Genomic DNA, 14,538 nt, shown 5'->3' with positions numbered 1-14,538 from the left:
TAGGCCCTCTGCTCTTCTGAATGTTTATTAATGTTTTTCCTAACCATCTAACAAGAGCAGAATCAGTACTTTTTGCAGATGATAGGAGCCTTTTTATCAAGGAAGTTAGTGAAGCTGACCTACAAGAAAAAGTAACTGCAGCTAAAAATGAGGCAGCTGAATAGTTCAAGGTCAATTACTTAATTATATATGACGAAAAACCACTTGGATGAATTTTAGGCATATTAAGGAACAAAGTAAAAAATAACGTAAGAGCAGAGATTGGGAAATGTCTGATAGAACAAACTTATTTTACAAAATTTTTAGGTTTATGGCTGGACAATAACTTAAGATGGGAAAAACATGTTGAACTACTGAATAAAAAACTTAGTAAATATTGTTATATATTAAGAAAACTTAAAGAAAACTGCAATATTGAAACAGTGCTCTGCACCTATCACTCTTTCATCCATAGTACTCTCAGATATTGTACTATATTTTGGGGAAATACAGGTTTCACAAAAAGTTGTTTAACCTCCAAAAGATAGCTATTTGTATTCTGAAGGGTGTTGTCTACAGAAATCTGTGTGGAGGATTCTTAAAGGAGTTGAAAATTTTGTCAGTACCTATTTTATTTTTTATGAGGCACTCAGTGATGTAGTTGTTAGAGTAAAGGACAAGGACAGTGTTCTGCTCATGGGTGATTTTAACGCCAGGATTGGAAATCGAACAGAAGGGTATGAAAAGGTTATGGGTAAATTTGGAGAGGATACGGAGGCCAACAGGAACGGGAGACAACTCTTGGATTTCTGTGCCAGTATGGGCTTAGTAATCACAAACTCCTTTTTGAAACACAAGAACATTCACCGGTATACTTGGGAAGGCAGGGGAACCAGATCTGTCACTGACTATATAATAACAGATCAGGAATTCAGGAAGGCTGCGAGGGACACATGTGTATTCAGGGGATTCTTTGATGACACTGATCATTATTTAATCTGCAGTGAAATTGGGATTGTGAGGCCGAAAGTGCAGGAGGTCAGGTCCATATGTAGGAGGATATGAGTGGAGAAACTTCAGGATAAGGAAATCAGGCATAAGTACATAACAGCGATCTCAGAAAGGTACCAGTTAGTTGAATGTAGTCAATTACAGTCATTGGAAAAGGAATGGACAAGGTACAGGGACACAGTACTAGAAGTGGCTAAAGAATGTCTTGGAACAGTAGTGTGTAAAAGTAGGATGAAGCAAACAGCTTGGTGGAATGATACAGTCAAGGCAGAGTGTAAAAGGAAAAAGAAGGCGTATCAAAAATGGCTACATACCAGAACCCAGGTAGACAGAGAAAGTTATGTTGAAGAAAGGAACAAAGCCAAACAGATAATTGCAGCATCCAAGAAGAAATTGTGGGAAGACTTTGGAAACAGGTTGGAGACTATGGGTCAAGCTGCTGGAAAACCATTCTGGAGTGTAATTAGCAGTTTCAAAAGGGAGGTAAGAAGGAAATGACAAGTATTTTGGACAGGTCAGGAAAACTGCTGGTGAATCCTGTGGATGCCTTGGGCAGATGGAGGGAATATTTTGAAGAGTTGCTCAATGTAGGTGAAAATGCGATCAGTAATGTTTCATATTTCGAGGTAGAATGGGATAGGAATGATGATGGAAATATGATCACATTTGAGGAAGTGGAAAAAATGGTCAATAGATTGCAGTGCAATAAAGCAGCTGGGGTGGATGAATTTAAGTCGGAACTCATCAAATACAGTGGAATGTCAGGTCTTAAATGGCTACACAGGATAATTGAAATGGCCTGGGAGTTGGGACAGGTTCCATCAGACTGGACAAAAGCAGTAATCACACCAATCTTTAAACATGGAAACAGAAAAGATTGTAACAACTACAGAGGTATCTCTTTAATCAGCGTTGTGGGTAAAATCTTCTCAGGTATTGTTGAAAGGAAAGTGTGAGTATTAGTTGAGGACCAACTGGATGAAAATCAGTGTGGGTTTAGGCCTCTTAGACGTTGTCAGGACCAGATCTTTAGCTTACGGCAAATAATGGAGAAGTGTTATGAGTGGAACAGGGAATTGTATCTATGCTTTATAGATCTAGAAAAGGCATATGACCAGGTTCCTAGGAGGAAGTTATTGTCTGTTCTACAAGATTATGGAATAGGAGGCAAACTTTTGCAAGCAATTAAAGGTCTTTACATGGATAGTCAGGCAGCAGTTAGAGTTGACGGTAAATTGAGTTCATGGTTCAGAGTAGTTTCAGGGGTAAGACAAGGCTGCAACCTGTCTCCACTGTTGTTCATATTATTTATGGATCATATGTTGAAAACAATAGACTGGCTGGGTGAGATTAAGATATGTGAACACAAAATAAGCAGTCTTGCATATGCGGATGACTTAGTTGTGATGGCAGATTCGATTGAAAGTTTGCAAAGTAATATTTCAGTGCTAGATCAGAAATGTAAGGACTATGGCATGAAGATTAGCATCTCCAAAACGAAAGTAATGTCAGTGGGAGAGAAATATAAACGGATTGAGTGCCAAATAGGAGGAACAAAGTTAGAACAGGTGGACGGTTTCAAGTACTTAGGATGCATATTCTCACAGGATGGCAACATAGTGAAAGAACTGGAAGCGAGGTGTAGCAAAACTAATGCAGTGAGCGCTCAGCTACGATCTACTCTCTTCTGCAAGAAGGAAGTCAGTACCAAGACTAAGTTATCTGTGCACCGTTCAATCTTTTGACCAACTTTGTTGTATGGGAGTGAAAGCTGGGTGGATTCAGATTACCTAATCAACAAGGTTGAGGTTACGGATATGAAAGTAGCTAGGATGATTGCAGGTACTAGTAGATGGGAACAATGGCAGGAGGGTGTCCACAATGAGGAAATCAAAGAAAAACTGGGAATGAATTCTATAGATGTAGCAGTCAGGGCGAACAGGCTTAGATGGTGGGATCATGTTACACGCATGGGAGAAGCAAGGTTACCCAAGAGACTCATGGATTCAGCAGTAGAGGGTAAGAGGAGTCGGGGCAGACCGAGGAGAAGGTACCTGGATTCGGTTAAGAATGATTTTGGAGTAATAGGTTTAACATCAGAAGAGGCACCAATGTTAGCACTGAATAGGGGATCATGGAGGAACTGTATAAGGGGGGCTATGCTCCAGACTGAACGCTGAAAGGCATAATCAGTCTTGATGATGATGATGATGATGATGACCTATTTTATTCACCTATAAATCAGTATGTTTCCTCAAGTCAAATCAAGAATTCTCTTCTCTAAACAGTGAAGTACACAACTATCAAACCAGAAACAGTCATGATTTCAATATAAACATACATTCAAAAGCCCTGTATGAAAATAGTGTGATGTATGTACCCAAAATAATGTTCAATACTTTACCAAAAGGAATAAAAAAACACAAATCTTACATATATTTAAAAAGAATTAAAGAGGCTACTATTAGTTCAAAGTTTCTGTAATGTTGATGAAATTATTTGCTATTTAAACAAATAGTGCTCATATTTTGATTTTTTTGTATAAACCTTTGTTTTTTTAACTTGCATGTAAAGTGTAATTAAGAAAATGTTAAAGTGTAACTAAGAAAATGTCATTTCCCTTAATTGTTAAAAATATAAATCATGCTCACTGTCTCTCTCTCTTTCCAAATGATAATTCCTATATCATGTATATGATAAAATAGATGATGCTAAATTGAATTGAATTGAACTGAATCATTACCTGACGACATAAGTAACCAAAGTAATGCTATGATACCAGTAACGCTGATAAAACCTTGTCAAGACAGTGTGGATATAGCATTTGATGAAACTGAAAGTGATCTTTTGCATAAAGTGTCTGACAACAGAGAAGATGATTCAGATATTGGGTGTCCTTACATTACATTTATGATTAATCTTTGGGAAGGTAACTGATTGATTGATACAGGAAGCCCAATTTGTGGTATATCTGAACAATTTAGAGACAAGATCCAGTATACTAAGAATTTTGAGGAAATGTCCATTGTATGTGTAAAGATAAGAGGAGCTACTGATAAGCAATAAGCAAAGTAAATTGGTAAAGTCTCAGGTAATGTTAACTTTTAGTATAGAAGATAAGACTTTTGAACATGGATGCATAATGATATTTAGTCTGGAAGAAAAAATGCACTATGTTTGCAGATTCATACAACTATGATTGTGTTTTGTTTGTCAGGAATGGAGTATGTAGGATGATGTGATTTCTAATGTTCTGTCTTGTCTACTGACTGAGTTTAAATCTATGAAACAATATATTTACAATTTCATATAACTACAGAATTATGTTTTGTAATAGATTTGTGCTTTAGAATTTGACACATGTATGCCAGTTAAGTTTCCCCTAACAACCTCTTGTGAAGTAAGTAAAATTACTAAATCTTTGAAAAATAAATGTTCTGTTGGAGTAGATGACATCTCTAATAAGATATGAAAACAATGTGGAGCAATTACAGCTGATGTTCTGAGTCACATACATAATGCAACACTAACTCGAGGTATTTTCCCAGACAGGTTAAAATATGCCATTGTCAGGCCTCTCTACAAATAGGGGGACACCACAGATGTCAATGATTATCAGCCAGTATCCTTGCTTGCAGTATTTTCAAAAATCTTTGAGAAAGTAATGTACTCAGGAGTTGTTAGCCATCTCAACAGTAATGGAATACTTAGTAGATGACAGTTCGGATTACAAATATGCTGTTCCATTGAAACATCAATATACAATTTCACTGTGTCTTTAAATAGTAAAATGTCACAAATAGTAATTTTCTGTGACTTGTCCAAAGCATTTGAATGTGTGAACCATGACATTATGTTACAGAAATTACAATTCTATGGTATAAATGGAATATGAGCGGTTTAAGTCATACCTCGAGAACAGGAAGCAAAAAGTTTTCTTATATGGGTCAAGTGATTTAAATAAGTTTGCTACTTCATCTAATTGGGGTGAAATTACATTAGATGTTCCACAGGGTTCAATCATGGGTCCCCTTCCGTTCTTGATATATGTGACGAACCTCCCTTCCTATCTGAAACAGAAAGTTGAACTGATGCTGTTGCTGATGATACAAGCATCTTATTAATCCAGTAAAATAAACTCCAATTGAAAATGGTACAAATAAGGTCTTTGGAAGTCATTAATTGGTTTTCTGCAAATGGGCTTGCTCTAAACTTTGAAAAAACACAGTACATCAAATTTTCTGCTGCAAAAAGTACAATTGCTTTAATAAATATAACACACCAACAGAAGTCAGTAGACAGGGTAGTGCATACTAAGTTTTCGGGTGTACATATAGATGAGAATCTTAATTGGAAAATTCATATTTTGGATCTTCTAAAGCAATTAGGTACAGCAACTTTTGCAATCAAAATAATTGCCAATTTTGAGGATATAACTCAACATTTAGACAAAAAGTATTCACTGCTCAAAAGAAAGTGGTTAGAATAATGTGTGGGGTTCATAGTCGCACATCTTGTAGGCATCTTTTTACAAGATTGGAAATTCTTACAACAGCCTCACACTACATCTACTCAGTAATGAAATTTGTTCTCAACAACATGGACCAGTTTAAAAACAACAGTGACATTCGTGATTATAATACCAGAAGAAAGAAAGACTTACACTATCCTTTACTCAACCTATCTTTGTCACAGAAAGGGGTAAAATATGCTGCTATAAAAATTTTCAACAAATTACCAGATGAAATAAAATGTCCGACAGACTAATAGAGGGAAACATTCCACGTGGGAAAAATATATATAAAAACAAAGAAGATGTGACTTACCAAACGAAAGCACTGGCAGGTTGATAGACACACAAAAAAACACAAACTTACACACAAAATTCTAGCTTTCGCAACCAATGGCTGCTTCATGAGGAAGGAGGGAAGGAGAGGGAAAGATGAAAGGATGTGGGTTTTAAGGGAGAGGGTAAGGAGTCATTCCAGTCCCGGGAGCGGAAAGACTTACCTTAGGGGGAAAAAAGGACGGATATACACACGCATACACTGACATATCCATCCGCACATACACAGACACAAGCAGACATTTGTAAAGGCAAAGAGTTTGCCTTTACAAATGACTGCTTGTGTCTGTGTCTGTGTATATATAAAAACAAAGAAGATGTGACTTACCAAACAAAAGCGCTGGCAGGTTGACAGACACACAAACAAACACAAACATACACACAAAATTCTAGCTTTCGCAACCAATGGCTGCTTCATCAGGAAAGAGGGAAGGAGAGGGAAAGACAAAAGGATGTGGGTTTTAAGCGAGAGGGTAAGGAGTCATTCCAATCCTGGGAGTGGAAAGACTTACCTTAGGGGGAGAAAAGGACAGGTATACACTCGCATACACATACATATCCATCCGCACATTCACAGACACAAGCAGACAAAATGGATCGAAGGTGAGGACACCCTATCCTTATTCCTCCAGAATCAAAACAACTTGTACCCCATTTGCTTCACCTGGTCCTGCTTAACCCAAAAAGCCATCTAGATGTTGACCTCCACCTCAAAGATGGCTACATCAGTAATTCCATCCATATCAAATGTACTAACAACCAGCAATACCTCCCCTTCGACAGCTGCCACCCATTCCATACCAAGAAGTCCCTTCCATACAGCCTAGCCACCCATCGTCATCACATCTGCTTCATCAGGAAAGAGGAAAGGAGAGAACTTTCTAACTTGTTATTTAAGTATGCAAATATTTTCAGAAAGGAGCCAGCAGTAATTAAAGACTATGAACTCGCTGCCAAACATGATATCCTTCATTTCAATGACTGCTTCGCAGTCTGTGCCATATGGATCCTTCCCACAGTACAAAAAAGACTCAGACATGAGGTTTTCCACCTCACACCACTCAATGGCAAATACGGTAGTATTGCAGATACTTTGAAAAATACCTGAACAAGGCATGCTACTGGATGAACCCAATATCAAAGGTAGACATACTATAAATTTTTGAGAAGTCAGTTACCATCGCACATTAGAGAAAATTAGTCACAATGTCAGAGCACAACACTGATTACTTTCTGTCAGTGCTTGATTCTATCGAATTAATTTGTGAGGAAAGACCTGTACTGTATAGAACAACAGAATTCAGGCACAGCAACAACACAGTTATGTAAACCAGTCAGTGAAACATGATCTAAACACACAGCAAGGATGGCACACACAACAGAACAGTTACATACCCAGAGGTAATGAGTACGGTTACGGGAACGGAAAAAAACAAATGATTTAAAAGAAATTTTCAAAGCAACAGGACTAATTTCAATGCACAAACGAATTACAATCCACCATCACAAGGCCATAAGCTAAACATAAATAGAAACAGTCAGCCGCAGCGGTGGCTGATGCACGGCAACAATGCCATGCCTTATGCTGTACCAAAGCCAATGTTTGGGCAACAAAATAATGACATAGTGGCTTTTATTAATAACAACATGAGCACTCATGAAGGAACGTCGTGAGCAGCTAACGACACAAACTGGCAAAGTACCCATACTGTGCAACTAACTGAAATTACTCCAAGTAATGAATTAAGTCACATTATGCTGTCGGAAAACCCCAACTGGTTGTAGTTAAGCACCAGGTTATTGACATCTCAGGGAATGGGGGCAAAGCAAAACTACAAACATGTTTCATTAGGTTTGACAGAAAAGGTGACATCAAGGATTATCTGTATCACCATGTGTTAGATACAACAAATAATATTGAGGAAGAACAAGTACAAGCAATCATTACAGTGAAAATATTTAACATTGACACAGAGCTAATTTTAGGTACAGGTTCAACTACTAACCTAATGTCAAATACATTTTTCTGTGAATTGAAGAAGAGAGGCAAAGTTCCAACATTTCCTGTCCAAAGTTGCAAGGTTGCTGCTGGCAGTAAGACTAAATTGGTAAAATATCAGGCACTTATTCTATCACTAATTGAACATTTTACAGCGAAGTGCAATTTTCTTATAATTGACAAACTTATAGTTAATTGTCTTACTGACATGGATGCGTTTAGAACATACAAAACACAGATTGACAAAGGTAATGGAAAATGCCACATTTATGTAAAGGATCAGATTTTTTCCACTGATTTAGTCAAAACACCTGACAAAAGTAACAAAAATAAACCAGAGTCAAAAGTAATAGTACAATATTCCTTTCCAACTGTATATTTCACAGACAAATTTGGTACTGAACAAGAATCAAACACTGATGTTAGTTACGAAATGGTAGAGCAGAAACTATGTGACTCACAGATACTAAATGATATGCTACAACAGAACTTTCTAACTTGTTATTTAAGTATGCAAATATTTTCAGAAAGGAGCCAGCAGTAATTAAAGGCTATGAATATAAATTTGATGTTTTATCCACATGAAAAATTTTGTATAATGTCATATTCTACTCCATTGGCAAAATGAGAGGCAGTAAGGGAAGAGATCAATCATGTGATTAAATGGGGAATTATACAACCTTCATTTTCACCCTATTCTATTCCTATATTACCAGTAAGTAAACCAGATGGATCTGTAAGATTAGTTCTCGATGTTAGAGGTATCAATAAGATTTTAGTATTAGTACACTTAAGACCAGACTACTTGGATGAACTGCTTTCAAAGTTTTACAATTCAAAATACTTCAGTATACTCGATCTCAAGATGTCCTACTGGCAAATAAAGCTCCACGAAGAAAGTCGAAAATATACAGCATTTGTTTGTGGTGGCAGAAGTTACGAATTCTGTGTTGTACCTTTTCGACTGAATATTAGCACAGGCGTGTTTATATCTGCACTGGAAAAGGTCTTAGGACCAAAATTGCTTAGTAAAGTCACTGTTTATGTAGACAACAAGCTAACAGGCACACCCACTTGGTTAGTGCATATCAAGCTGATTGAACAGGTACTTCAACGATTTGCAGAATATGGAATAACAGCCAGTTTAAAAAAGTCTAGTTTTGGTAAGGGAAAGGTCAAATCTTTAGGACATGTTGTGTCAGAACAAGGTATATTACCTGATCTGAAAAAAACTTGATGCTATACGCAACTGTCCAGCTCCTAGGAATAAAAAAGAACTAAAAGCTTATGCATGACTAACATCCATTTTTCATAAATTCGTACCACAGCACTGAAGAACAGTGATGCATTACTCGACTTGCTATGAAAAAATGGGCCTTTGTTAGGGGATGATAAGTCTGAGGAGGACTTTAATAACATTAAGCAAGCATTACTCAATGCAAACATTCTTAGCCACCCTCACATGTCCAATGATTTTTGTCTATGCACTGAGGCCTCATCTCAGGGGCTGGGGGCATACTTGTTCCAGATGCGAGAAGAAGAAGATAAGAAGTACCCAAGGTCATCAGTTTTGCTAGTACAACATTATCAGAAGCAGAAAGATCTTACTCTGTGTCAGAACTGGAAAGCTTAGCTGTAATATGGGCATTTAAAAAGTGTGGGGTGAGAATACCAAAGTCTACTGTGACCATCAGTCATTGTCATTTCTTTTAACATGTAAACTACTGCACCATAGATTATCTAGGTGGTGTCTGTTTACAATAATTCAGTTTTCAGATCATTTGTACTAAAGGAAGTCAAAATGTTATTGCAGACACCTTGTCTATGTTACCACAAGGTTTACAGAAATTTAGTGAATTAACAGAGTAAGATGCAGAAATCAAAACATTCTCAATGCAACATACAACACAGGAGTCTGATTACCATAAGTTTCAGAAGTAAATGAAAATTATACAACAGCAAGATTGCAGATGAAGTAAAGTCCTGCAGAACGTGAAGCAACATGAAGGTGGAAAGGTAAGTAAATGGTATCAGGAGAACAAAGGCATTTTGTTTCATAGGAAACATGAAAAATCTGATCAGTGGTGTTTGTGTATTCCTGAAGATTATATTTATGAATTTATAAGACACACACATGAAGTGTGGAGACAACAAGACAAAATCAAACAAGCCATATTCCCATCAAAAACAGGACTGAGTATAGAAAGAAAATTCATAATAAGAAACTGAAACATGTAACACAATTTTTTGAAGGGGAATGAGTCCTCTTACGGATGCACCCTAGATCAACAAAAATTGGCAAACTGAATAAGAAGTGGCAATTACTTTATTCAGGACCAAATTTAATTTCCAAAATACCTTACCCTGGAACATACAGATTAGTCTATAATAAAACAGGGAGAGAGAAAGGTCTCCACCCTCACAAAGATATAAAAGGTTTTATAGAATGATGAAGCAGGGTAACATTTTTCTTTCTACCACAAGATAATTGTGCATAATGTACATAACTTTAAGTGCAATTCCTTTAGGATAAAGGAATGTGTATAGGCATAAGTAATTCTTTTGATTTGTGCACATATGCTTAAAATCAACAAGAATGAGAAGTAGTACACCGCTTCACGTGGAGCAAAAGTATAAATGGAATTAGCTTATGGTTCAGCTGTGCATGCTCAACAATACATGCTGACATCAGTAATAGGAGAGGAGGCAGTGACCTGTGAGCATGCACGACAGATTGGTAGAAGGTGCAACCAAATAGGAATACGATATGTACAAGTACCTAACTTAAATACAAAGTAAATGGAAATGCTAAGCAATTACATCTACTGCCTAAGAACTAAGGAACATATTGATATATGTACACAGAGATTTAATTAAATATTAAGCTATATACATCATATTTACAAGCAAAAGGAACCATTATGAAGAAATATACGAGGCTTGTAAGCTAAGAAGAAACAATAAAATAATGTAAAAATGTCAAATAATTTTCTTTGTAGGGTAAATGATCATAAAGGGTAATAGAATAAATGAATTATACAGGAGAATATGGGCTTGGGACAAGGAATGAGAGAGAAGAAAGACAAATTGAGTTCTGTAACAAGTTTCAGCTAGTAATAGTGAATACTCTGTTCAAGAATCATAAGAGGAGGAAGTACACTTGGAAAAGGCTGGTGGATATGGGAAGATTTCAGTTAGATTACATCATGGTCAGACAGAGATTCTGAAATCAGATACTGGATTGTAAGGTATACCCATGAGCAGACATAGACTCAGATCACAATACAGTAGTGATGAAGAGTTGGCTGAAATTTAAGACATTAGTCAAGAAGAATCAATACACAAAGAAGTGGGGCACGGAAGCACTAAGGAATGATGAGATATGGTTGATGTTCTCTAAGGCTATAGATACAGCATAAGGAATAGCTCTGTAGGCAGTACAGTTGAAGAGGAATGGACATCTCTAAAGAGGGCCATCACAGAAGTTGGGAAGGAAAACATAGGTACAAAGAAGATAATTGGGAAGAAACCACGGGTAACAGAAGAAATACTTCAGTTGATCGATGAAAGGAAAAAGTACAAAAATATAATATTCTGGGAAACTCAGGAACAGAGAAATACAAGTCGTTGAGGAATGAAATAAATAGGAAGTGCAAGGAAGCTAAGACAAAATGGCTGCAGGAAAAGTGTGAAGACATTGAAAAACAAATTATTGTTGGACGGATAGACTTAGTATACAGGAAAGTTAAAACAACCTTTGGTGACATTAAAAGCAAGGGTGATAACATTAAGAGTGCAACAGGAATTCCACTATTAAATGCGGATAGGTGGAAAGAATATATTAAAAGCCACTATGAGGGGGATGATTTGTCTGGTGTGATAGAAGAAGAAACAGGAGTCAATTTCGAAGAGATAGGGGTTCCAGTATCAGTATTTAGATGATCTTTGGAGGACTTAAGATCAAATAAGACAGAAGGGATGGATAACATTCCATCAGAATTTCTAAAACTATTGGGAGAAGTGGCAACAAAATGACTATTCACGTTTGTGTTTAGTATGTATGAGTCTGGTGACATACCATCTGACTTTCAGAAAAGCATCAGCCACACAATTCTGAAGACGGCAAGAGCTGACAAGTGCGAGAACTGATGCACAATCAGCTTAACAGTTCATGCACCCAAGTTGCTTACAAGAATAGTATACATAAAAATGGAAAAGAAAATTGAGGGTGTGCTTGATGACGATCAGTTTGGCTTTGTTGTTATTGCTGTTGTTGTTGTGGTCTTCAGTCCTGAGACTTGTTTGATGCAGCTCTCCATGCTACTCTATCCTGTGCAAGCTTCTTCATCTCCCAGTACCTATTGCAGCCTACATCCCTCTGAATCTGCTTCGTGTATTCATCTCTTGGTCTCCCTCTACGATTTTTACCCTCCACGCTGCCCTCCAGTACCAAATTGGTGATCTCTTGATGCCTCAGAACATGTCCTACCAACCAATCCCTTCTTCTAGTCAAGTTGTGCCACAAACTCCTCTTTTCCCCAATTCTATTCAATACCTCCTCATTAGTTATGTGATCTACCCATCTAATCTTCAGCATTCTTCTGTAGCACCACATTTTGAAAGCTTCTATTCTCTTCTTGTCTAATCTATTTATCACCCATGTTTCACTTCCATACATGGCTACACTCCATACAAATACTTTCAGAAACGACTTCCTGACACTTAAATCAATTCTCAATGTTAACAAATTTGTCTTCTTCAGAAACGCTTTCCTTGGCATTGCCAGTCTACATTTTATATCCTCTCTACTTTGGCCATCATCAGTTATTTTGTTCCCCAAATAGCAAAAATCCTTTACCACTTTAAGTGACTCATTTCCTAATCTAATTCCCTCAGCATCACCTGATTTAATTCGACTACATTCCATTATCCTCGTTTTGCTTTTGTTGATGTTCATCTTATACCCTCCTTTCAAGACACTGTCCATTCTGTTCAACTGCTCTTCCAAGTCCTTTGCTGTCTCTGACAGAATTACAATGTCATCGGCAAACCTCAAAGTTTTTATTTATTCTCCGTGGATTTTAATACCTACTCCAAACTTTTCTTATGTTTCCTTTACTGCTTGCTCAATATACAGATTGAATAGCATTGGGGAGAGGCTACAACCCTGTCTCACTCCCTTCCCAACCACTGCTTCCCTTTCAAGTCCCTCGACTCTTATAACTGCCATCTGCTTTCTGTACAAATTGTAAATAGCTTTTCGCTCCCTGTATTTTACCCCTGCCACCTTCTGAATTTGAAAGAGAGTATTCCAGTCAACATTGTCAAAAGCTTTCTCTACGTCTACAAATGCTAGAAATGTAGGTTTGCCTTTCCTTAATCTTTCTTCTAAGATAAGTTGTAGGGTCAGTATTGCCTCACGTGTTCCAACATTTCTACGGAATCCAAACTGATGTTCCCCGAGGTTGGCTTCTACCAGTTTTTCCATTCGTCTGTAAAGAATTCACGTTAGTATTTTGCAGGTGTGACTTATTAAACTGATAGTTTGGTAATTTTCACATCTGTCAACACCTGCTTTCTTTGGGATTGGAATTATTATATTCTTCTTGAAGTCAGAGGGAATTTCGCTTGTCTCATACATCTTGCTCACCAGATGGTAGAGTTTTGGTAGGCCTGGCTCTCCCAAGGCTGTCAGTAGTTCTAATGGAATGTTGTCTACTCCCGGGGCCTTGTTTCGACTTAGGTCTTTCAGTGCTCTGTCAAACTCTTCACACAGAATCATATCTCCCATTTCATCTTCATCTACCTCCTCTTCCATTTCCATAATATTGTCCTCAAGAACATCGCCCCTGTATAGACCCTCTATATACTCCTTCCACCTTTGAGCTTTCCCTTCTTTGCTTAGAACTGGGTTTCCATCTGAGCTCTTGATATTCATGCAAGTGGTTCTCTTTTCTCCAAAGGTCTCTTTAATTTTCCTGTAGGCAGTATCTATCTTACCCCTAGTGGTATGTGCCTCTACATCCTTACATTTGTCATCTAGCCATCCCTGCTTAGCCATTTTGCACTTCCTGTCAATCTCATTTATGAGATGTTTGTATTCCTTTATGCCTGTTTCGCTTACTGCATTTGTGTATTTTCTCCTTTCATCAATTAAATTCAGTATCTCTTCTGTTACCCAAGGATTTCTACTAGCCCTTGTCTTTTTACCTACTTGATCCTCTGCTGCCTTCACTACTTCATCCCTCAGAGCTATCCATTCCTCTTCTACTGTATTTCTTTCCCCCATTCCTGTCAATTGTTGCCTTATGCTCTCCCTGAAACTCTGTACAAACTCTGGTTTAGTCAGTTTATCCAGGTCCCATCTCCTTAAATTCCCACCTTTTTGCAGTTTCTTCAGTTTTAGTCTACATTTCACAACCAATAGATTGTGGTCAGAGTCCACATCTGCTCCTGGAAATGCCTTACAATTCAAAATCTGGTTCCTAAATCTCTGTCTTATCATTACATAATCTATCTGAAACCTTTTAGTATCTCCAGGGTTCTTCCATGTATACAACCTTCTTTCATGATTCTTGAACCAAGTGTTAGCTATGATTAAGTTATGCTCTGTGCAAAATTCTACCAGGCGGCTTCCTCTTTCATTTCTTAGCCCCAATCCATATTCACCTACTACGTTTCCTTCTCTCCCTTTTCCTACTGT

The sequence above is a fragment of the Schistocerca serialis genome, chromosome 2 (genome assembly GCF_023864345.2).
Source record: "Schistocerca serialis cubense isolate TAMUIC-IGC-003099 chromosome 2, iqSchSeri2.2, whole genome shotgun sequence".
Classification (NCBI taxonomy): Eukaryota; Metazoa; Arthropoda; class Insecta; order Orthoptera; family Acrididae; genus Schistocerca; species Schistocerca serialis.
This window is presented reverse-complemented; position numbering follows the sequence as displayed.